General features: G+C 24.2%; 1 long non-coding RNA gene across 1 annotated transcript; it reads right to left on the bottom strand.

Annotated features, from left to right (window-relative positions):
• Positions 1–4,506: 4,506 nt before the first annotated feature.
• LOC117171886 lies at positions 4,507–5,907 on the bottom strand. Its single transcript, XR_004466934.1, has 3 exons — positions 5,789–5,907; positions 5,397–5,646; positions 4,507–4,768 (listed from the first exon to the last, which is right to left on the bottom strand). It is a non-coding gene; the product is annotated as an uncharacterized LOC117171886 (long non-coding RNA).
• Between the last annotated feature and the right edge of the window lie 2,569 nt (positions 5,908–8,476).

Genomic DNA, 8,476 nt, shown 5'->3' with positions numbered 1-8,476 from the left:
CAGTAATTCTACAAACTCAGAGAAAAATTAGGGCAATGGTCAATTTCGTCCCAGCTACCTCTGTACGGTTCCCCCACTGCGCGGCTTCCCCTCACTCAGCCGAACTGCTACCTTCGAGCCTTGGCAGCCAGAGCAGTTTTTACCTAATGAGTTCCGAAATTCGAAATTAATTTTTTTAATTTAGCACTTGGTAATTTAAAAATAATATATTCAAAATCTGCAAATAATAAAGATGCCAACAATATTTTATTTGATGGTTAATTTATCAAAAAACGCATTTCTCTCAATTATCCCTAAAAATATTATTATTGTGTATGAAAAAGTTCTACATAAAATTCCACATGCATTTGAACATTCATTCTTAAATTTTCCACATTTAAGTCAAATAGTATATTGTTAAAATCGTAATAATTATCAAATTTGTAAGTTAAAAAGTGTTAAATTTTAAAAATGTTATTTTTAAAATTTTAGTCCTCTTTAGGTACAAACAGCAGCGGCTGACAAGGCTCGGCAGCAGCAATGCGGAAATGATCTCTTTTGATTACAAATCGTACAAATTGTTTAAGAATTTAACTATTTTTTTGAAAATTTGATCAGTTTTTCATTAAAATTTAATGTTTTCTAACTGAAAATTTAACTTTTAGATTCTTCGTAGAAAATTGATATTTTTTAGCTAAAAATTAAACTATTCGGTTGGAAATGTATTTTTTTTAGTTAAAAATTCATGTATTTTGTTCAAACTTTATCTTTTTGATACAAAATTTATATTCTTAGTTAAAAGTTCATACTTTCTGATAAAAAATGCAACTAACAGTTTTTGATTCTGAATTAAATTCTGTTTTGTTTGAAGATTCATCATTTAACTTGAATATTTAACTATTTGGTTAGGAATAAACTTTTTTTTAAAATTCATATTTTTGGTTGTTAATTCAAATATTTGGTAAAAAATGAAACTGTTCATTTAAAAATCTAACTATTTTTGAATGAAAGTTTTTTTTAGAATTTATCTCTTTTCGCTAAAAGTTCTACTTCTAGTTCTTTTTTTTGATAATTTTCTTGAATAAAAATGTAACTATTCCATTTTTGATGAAAATTAATCCTGTAGTAAATAGTAGCTTTGTTCACGATGATTATCGCATCTGTTTACATTATTGATGAGAAGATTTATACTGATAAGTTACTACGATTCTACGCAATTTAGCTGGGGCTTATTTTTTGGTAAAAAATTATTTTATCTTAAAAAATTCTACTGAATTCATCTCCTTTTTTATTTTTTCAACTATTTTTTCAGCTTGGTTTGAAGTTAAACTATTTTTATAAAAATTTCACTATTCAGTAGAAAATTAACTTTTTTATTCCAAATCATATTTTTGGGTTGAAAATTCAACAACTTGGTTGAAAATTGAACTCCTGTGTTCAAAATTAATTTTCTTTATTAAAGAATTATCTTTCGTGTTGAAAATATCACTATTCTATTTTTTAGAAAATTAATATTTTTGTGGAAAATTAAGCTTTGGGGTTTGAATATTGAACTCTCTTTTTAAAAATTAATTTTGTAGTTGATAAAGATTCATTATTTTAGTTAAAAGTTCATCTCTTTTTTTCAAATTTGTCTTTTTTGCTAGAAAATTAATCCTCTTCGTTAAAAATTCATACTTTTTATTTAAAAAATGTAAATGTTTGGTGTTTGGTAAGGATTTTACTATTTTGTTGAAAATTTTGAATTTTGTTGGTTTCCTTTTTTATTTCAAATTAAAATCTTTTTTTTTATATCATCTATTTAAAATTAAATTATATTGATGAAAAATGAATTATCTAGTAGAAACTTTGTTTTTTTTTTAAATATTAAAAATTCGATAATTTTCTTGAATATAAATGTATTTTGCTGAAAAAATCGTGTTTTTTTCAAGACTACTTGTTTGAAAGTTGATATATTTCATTAAAACTTAATTTTCTTACAATTCTCTTCTTTAGTTGAAAATTAAACTTTTTTGTTTTTTATATAAATTTTAAATATTCCATTTTTGGTTGAAAATTTATATTTTATAAGTTGAAAATTCAAAAACCTAATAGAAGATTCATGTATTTTGTTGAAAAGTCGTCTTTTTGGTTCAAAATTAATCTTGTTTCTTGAAAACTTTATTTTTTTTTATTTGAAGATTTATCATTTTAGTTAAAAAATTAATCTCTTTGGTTGAAAACGTAAACATTTTCTTAAAAACTCTTTTTTGTATTAATTAAAAAAATATATCTTTCTTAATTCAAAATTTATTTATTTATTTGAGGATTCAATTATTTCTTTAAAAATTTTTTTTTCACTTAATACATTTGGTTGAAAATTTATCTCTTTTGGAGTTTTGAATTTAAAAAGATGAGTACCTACAAAACATTAAAATTTTCAACAACAAAAATTTTCTTTCAAATAGTTGAATTTTCAACTAAATAATAAAATGAGAACATGGGTTTTTAACAAAGAAGTTTAATTTTCAAGAAAGTATTTGAATTTTTAATAAAAAAGATTATTTATTTAAAAAAATATAATTGTTGATATTTCAACTAAAAGAAATATTATAATTTTAAGTAAAAAGAAAATTTATCATAAACAAAACAGATGAATTCTCAGCGAGAAATATAGTAGTTGATATTTTAACTTGAAAACGATTTTTATTTACTAAAAATCGTTTAATTTTAAACAAGAAGGTTAATTTTGAACCAAGTAGTTCAATTTTAAACCAAAAATTATCAATTTCCCTTAAAAGTGTATTTAAAAGTGACATTAAATTATTTATATAGATGATGATATAAATAAGCAATAGTTTAATGTTTAAAAAGAAAGAGATTTAAAATTAATAGAATACAACATTTTTTTATTTGATAATTTTGTCACAAAATATTTTTGTTTTGAATAAAAATTAGTTGGAATTGACGCAATACTAGCAAACAAAATAATAATTTTATTAATTTTTATTATTACATTAAAAATCCAAAAGAGATGAATCATCAAATAATATATCTGAACTCTTAAAAACACTATAACTTTTAAACAAATAGATGAATTCTTAATCTTTTATTTTATTTACTTTATTTATTTCAGTTTATTTTATTTATTATAAAAAAATGAAAATTCGATTTTTCAGACCACCCTAGTATGTTAGTAACAATCTTATTATATCATATATATTTTTTCATTTTGGTTTTTTTAGAAGTTTATTATTGTCATTATCGTCAAAAAATCTTTTACATGAAAAGTATCATCACGTGATCCTTTATAATAGCGCTATAAAAAAATTCAGAGCGAAATACAAAAAATTATTCTGAAAATTTAAAAAATAATAATAAATTAGTGTAATAAATATTTTTTTACATTTTTCTGCTTTTAATAAATAGAAATAAAATATACTTTTAAAAAATTTGAGGGATAAATAATTTAAAATTTTTCACATTCTTCTACTTTCGCCTTATAATATTAAATAAACATTTTGAATATTGTTGCTCTAGAAAAAACTCAGTAACTGCAAGATAAAATTTTCTTTTAATAATTTTTAGCGAAAAATTTAATTCTCTTCCAAATTTCAATTTATATTTAATAATCATTTATTATTCCAATTTTAATTTAATACATTTTCTGAAATTAATGACGCAATTAATGAATGTTGAAATTGATATTTTCATGAAAGACGATTTGCAATTATTTAAACAATATTTATTTATCAAAACAAAAATAAAATAAATAATAGTTCAAAAACTCGATTATAATATATGATCATTATCCTCTGAATCATATCCGATTGTGATTTTTCTTTCATATAAATGCAGAATGACTTTCAGAGTCTGTAGACAAAAATTAAAAAAAAAAATTTTAATTTTTTAAAATATTAAATGACCCGATTGACCTCTCTGCCACGCCCTGATGATAGTTGCCAGTTTCCAGGTGGTTCTCGCTCAAGCCTGTCCAAGCTATTTCTGGAAGAGCCTCCGAAATCCTTCTATTTGAACGGGAGCTGGAAGTATCGGCTATTTTCAAACTAAACACCCACGCCTCGGATCGCCAAAAATATTTCTTTTATTTATCTTCTGCCTCGTGAGATCATCAATTTTATCAGAGAAGCAAATTTTCAAAAATTAGAGCCAAGTACCGAAGAAGATTTATTTTAAAAAATTCGAGTGAATTGTGACCCTTAAAAAGAAAAAAAAACGAAACTGTATAAAATTGTAAATCAATTTCATTCTATCGCTTTTTATTTTTTCAGTTGGAATTCGCTTATTCGAAATCTATTTTCGTGAAGAAGTTTTTCTGAAAAATTATTAGACTCTCATTTTCCCTCTTCATAAGATTTTTGACGGATTTAAAATAGCCGACTTCCCTGGCTCTTGAAATATGTGACCTAGAAATACAGATCATCAATTTTCTTCAAGGCCAAAAAAAGTGGTAGGTGATTAAGAAAAAAAATCGGAGATTTGTGAAGAGAATAGTTTAATTCTTTCATTTGATAGTGACATTCTGAAATATTTCGGATTAATTTATTTATTTGTTGAAAAAAGTAGATTTTTAAATGTTATTTTGACTTTTTGACACTGCTCTTATTTATTAAAACATATATATTCTATGATATACTATGGTAATTGGTCATTATTGCAAGGCTTAATCTGTGAAGATTAATCGACAAGCCCCTGGAACGATTGATAATATTTTGTTCATCCTGGAGGGTCCTGCCATCTGAATCTCATCTTTGGCAAGATCTTTTCAAGGAACATTTTTAGATTAACCCTAAACAAAAATTATTAAATTAACCAAAAAAAAACCTTTTGAAAAAGTAAACGTTTGGTCTTCCCTTACGAAAATTGACTATAGAAAAATTTCTAGAAAATGAGTTGAGTATTCAGATGAGTATAGGAGAGGCAATACTTACTTCGCAGTTTGAATGTTGAGAAAATGAGTAGTGAAGTGAGTATGGAAGCGCAATACTTATTTCGCAGTTTGAGCATTGAGAGAATGAGTATTGAAGTGAGTATTGAGATTCAGCCTACAATACTCACTTCAATATTCAGTCTCTCAATACACAAACCAGGAAATAAGTTTTGCGTCTCCTATACTCACTTCAATAACCATTTTTTCAATACACAAACTCGGAAAGAAGTATTGCGTCTCGTATACTCACTTCATTCTCTTCCATAGACAAACTGCAAAATAAGTATTGCTTTTCCTATTCTCACTTCAATACTCATTTTCTCAATAAGCAAACTGCGAAGTAAGTATTGCCTCTCCTATACTCATTTCAATAGCAATTTTTTTGTACTCAATTTTCGTAAGGATTATTATTGAAATAGCACACATCACTAAAAAAATTTGTTCACTAATATCAATTTTTTTTATAAATCACAATAGTGAAACTCACCATAATGAATCTCTGTTTTTCCAAGTGATTAGAAGAAAGAGTAGAGAATATAGAGGGCTGCTAAAAGCAGGATAAGAATGACGTAGGTAGTGAGAAGATTTGTCGTCTCATTTGATGGTAATGGTAATTTTAAGGAACTTTTTCTCCTTGGTCCTGTGGCTGTTGCACTCACCATTGTACTGACAAAGATGCCGAGGATTGGACGAAGAATTGGGTACTCTTCTCAGAAGAGACAGCACCGCCAAAAAAACTACAAAACACAATTAATTTTTTTTTTATTTATTCACATAAAAAACGTTGGTACCGAACTTCTGAAGCCGAGATTTTAATTTTTAATCTCACTTTGCTTAATAATTATTACTTCTATGAAAAGTTTTTTTAAGGACACTTACTTTGGCCGATTGAAATTTATTAGAAAGATTTTGTGTGTTTTTATCTTTTTAATAAAATCACTTTAAAATTGTTAAATCATGTTTTTGAGGAATGATGATAAATTTTGGGGCTGTTGGCAATGTTAAGGTTAAACATCGACTGAACCTCGCGCCAGGATTCTGGATCCCAGGGTTTCTCCAAGATGCTCCCTACCATCGCGAAACATTGCTTTTCGAGTTATATTAAGGCACCATCGAACATAACTTGCGACAGATCAGAGAAATACTTTTCTGGTTCAGAGATGGTTTCAATCAGCCGTCAGAAAGTTTTTTAGAAAAAAAATTCTTCAGCTTTTTTCACTGAAAATTCTATATCTACAGAATTATATATACATTAGAACTTTTTAAAAAGTCTGTTCATTTCCCAACAGTTTTTTAACGATTTTACGGACAATCTTATTTTAAACAATTTTTTTTAATTCTTATAATTAAAGAATACACTATTTTATCGAAAATTAGTTGATTCTGCAAATATTTTGTTCAAAGCCTATTTTTTCTTTTGTTGAAAATTATTTTTTTTTTTGAACTATAAATGTTGAAATTTTTCTAAAATATATATTTTTTATATTCTGCATATTCTAGAATGTTCCTTAAGTTTCTAGAATATTGTGGAGTGATTTTGAATGTTCTACGATATTTCAGACAGTTTGGAAATTTTCTAGAATATTTATTTATTTTTAGTAAATTGTATGTAATTGTTGAAAATTGTTAACTTTTCTAGAATGTTTGGAATTTTTTTAGATTATTCTGAAAATTTTCAGAATATTCTAGCGTATTTTGTAATGTTTACTCAAATTATTGCAGGATTTTGCAGAACATGTTCGAAGACATTTCGATTTTCAATAAAAAAGTTAATTTTCAGTCCAAAATAATGTATCGTTAACAAAGTATTTAAATTTTCATCAATATAATTAAGTTTTCAACAAAATAATTAAATTTTCAATCAAGAAGATTAATTTTTCACAAAATACATACATTTATAAAGTAGAATTTTCAGAAAAGTAGTTAAATTTTACCAAATAGTTGAATTTTTAACAAAGTAATTATAATTTAACAAAATAGGTGAATTATCAATCAAAAAGATCAATTTTTTTACCAAGAAGGATGCAATAATTCCAACCAAGAAGATCAATTTTCTACTAAAAATGATTTTTTAACCAAAAAATTAAATTTATATCTATAAACAAAAATTCAATCAAAAATGAAAAGAATTTTTCATTAAAATAGTGAAAAAAAAAGATAATTTAATCAAAGAATAAATTTTCGACTAAGAAAATTAGTATTTAACAAAATACGTGCATTTTTAACCAAACACTTAAATTTTAAAAAAGAAAAAAAGTAAATTTGAATAAAAAATTAAGCGATTTTTTAACTAAATAGAGAAAGTTTTAATAAGGGAGATTTGTTGAAATTTCAAATTTTTGTTGTTGAAATTTTGTCTGCTAGTGAAAATGAATTTTTGTAACTTAATTTTGATTTTTGGTAGAAGATTGATCTTTTTCGTTGAAAACTCATTTCTTTAATTGAGAATAAGTTTTTTTTCTAAACATTAATTTTTGTCAACTGATAATTTAACTAATCTATTTTAGTCGCAATTTTACGTTTTTAAATAAACCTTTATATATCTATCTTTTGGTTAGAAAGTTTATCGGTTTGGATACAAATTTAAATATGTGATTGAAAATTCATCTACTTAGTAGAAATTTTTTTTATAAAATTCATCGTTTGGGTTCAAAATTTAACTGTTGGGTTAAAAATTAATTTTTTGTTTGTTAAGGATTCATTTGCGAATTCAAATGAATTTGTTTGACTAGAAATGTAGCTATTACATTTTTGTTAGAAAATTGATATTTTTTAGTTGAAAATTCGTTTTTTTTTTAAATTTAATTTGGTTTTTATTCTAAATTGAAATTTTTTGGTGGAAATATCGACTATTACACTTTTTCTTAAAAGCTCATTAATTTATCAAACATTCATCACTTTTGTTGGGAATTCAAATATTTTGTTGAAAATTACCGTTTGGTTGGTTGACAATTATTTTAACTAAAAATGTAATTCTTACATTTTTCATTGAAAGTTTATTTTTTTGCGTAAGTTTTGGTTTTTAAAAATAGTTATTTCAATTAAAATAATGCAATGAGAATATCGAAAAATGAACATTTTTCGCCTCTTACATAGCAACCAAAAAAGCCTTTTTTGTTTAAAAATTCAACAACCTTGTTGAAAGTGGAACTGCTTTGCCAAAAATTAATTTTTTTCGTTGTTTCGTCATTTCAGTTGAAAAATCTTTTTTTTCCGAAATTTAACTATTCTGTTAAAGTATTTTCTGTGGAAAATTCAATTATTTGGTTAAAAATTTCTGTACTTTATAAAAATTAATCTTTTTTATAGAAAATTAATCTATTTGTTTGAAAATTAATTTATTTGTCTTGAAAATTAGTTTTTTTAGCTCTAACTGAAAATAAATTATTTTATTTTCTGTTGAAAATTCATCTATTTTGTTAAAAAATTATTATTTATTTTTTTGAAAATTCAACCATTAGGTAAAAAAGTTCATTAGGAATTAAAATATTTGGTTTAAAATTATTCTTTTTTGTAGAAAATTATTTTTTTATTGTGGATTAATTTTTTTTAACTGAAAATTTAACT

This window comes from Belonocnema kinseyi, chromosome 1 (assembly GCF_010883055.1).
Source record: "Belonocnema kinseyi isolate 2016_QV_RU_SX_M_011 chromosome 1, B_treatae_v1, whole genome shotgun sequence".
Classification (NCBI taxonomy): Eukaryota; Metazoa; Arthropoda; class Insecta; order Hymenoptera; family Cynipidae; genus Belonocnema; species Belonocnema kinseyi.
Note: the sequence above shows the minus strand (reverse complement) of the source record. Positions and strands in the feature narration are given on the sequence as shown.